The sequence below is a fragment of the Orycteropus afer genome, unplaced genomic scaffold, assembly GCF_000298275.1.
Source record: "Orycteropus afer afer isolate SDZICR_OR568_19922 unplaced genomic scaffold, OryAfe1.0 scaffold00142, whole genome shotgun sequence".
NCBI lineage: Eukaryota > Metazoa > Chordata > Mammalia > Tubulidentata > Orycteropodidae > Orycteropus > Orycteropus afer.
The window spans coordinates 8,009,995-8,011,139 of record NW_006921729.1 but is presented as its reverse complement, the minus strand read 5'-3'; positions in this window follow the sequence as shown (position 1 = coordinate 8,011,139).

Here is a 1,145-nt window from a genome sequence, read left to right as displayed (position 1 = left end):
CTGATTATTAATGGATGTTTGCAGCTATTTCTTCTCAATTTGTATCGTACCACATCAGCAAATGGAAGTCCCAAAAGATTAGTAAGGTTAGTTCTACTCTGATGATGCAGCTGTTTCCCAGCCATATTTTGAGAGCCTTCTGACCTAAGGGCTAGTTTTCTGGCATTGTATCAGGCAGTTTTTCCATGCTATTCATAAAGTCATGCAGTAATGTATCAGACAGAGTTTCTCTGCTATTCGTTAGGTTTTTCCTGGCCAATTCTTGGAGAGGTGGATGGCCTCTTCCTTCTTCCTAGTCTGTCTGTCTGTAAGCTGCATTGAAACCTGTGCACCATGGGCAACTATGCTGGCATTTTAAACCTGTGTGGCACAGCCTCAAGCCTCACAGCAACACGCAAGCCACCACAGTACAACAAACTGACAGACAAGTTTGTCTCCCTTAGCTGTTTGAAACCTCTCCACTTCCTGCCTCTTGGGGGTAGGTCCCGTATCCCTCCCCTTACCTGGATCCTTGCCACTGCTCTGTCTGTGGCCCCCAAACTTCTCTTTCCCCCACTTTCTGCCTGTTGAGGGTGGGGCCTGTGTTCCTCCCTTTACCTGGGATCCCTGCTTCTGCACCTTTGGTTGGTGTTACCTATTAAAGGAGATAATTGATTCAGAGGCTAGGGCTTTTGGTTACGCCCAGCCAAAGGCCCAAGGTCATATACATAGAACAGGAAGATTATTGAGGTGAGGAGGTGAAACCAGAATGTCTTAAATAGGGTTATGTATTTTGGACTATGTGTTTATCTGAATGTACTGTGGATATTGAATGTTGTCTTACCTACTTGTGCATTAAAAATGATTATGGGATATGGGTAACAGAGAGCCTGTAAGTCCACCTTCAGCCAATACTTGATTGGATATGTTAAAAGGGGAAATAGAATTTCCCCAGAAAAAAAACCAAAGGCTTTTGTTTCAAACCCTGTGTGTAGAGTATAGGGGGCTTAGGTAGAAAACCACAGGTATCAGCCTGGCTTGCAGACTGAGACAGACTAGGAAGGAGGAGGAGGCCATCCACTTCTCAAAGAATTGGCCAGGGAAAACCTTATGAATAGCAGAAAAACACTGTCTGATACATTACTGGACAACTTTATTAATAGTCC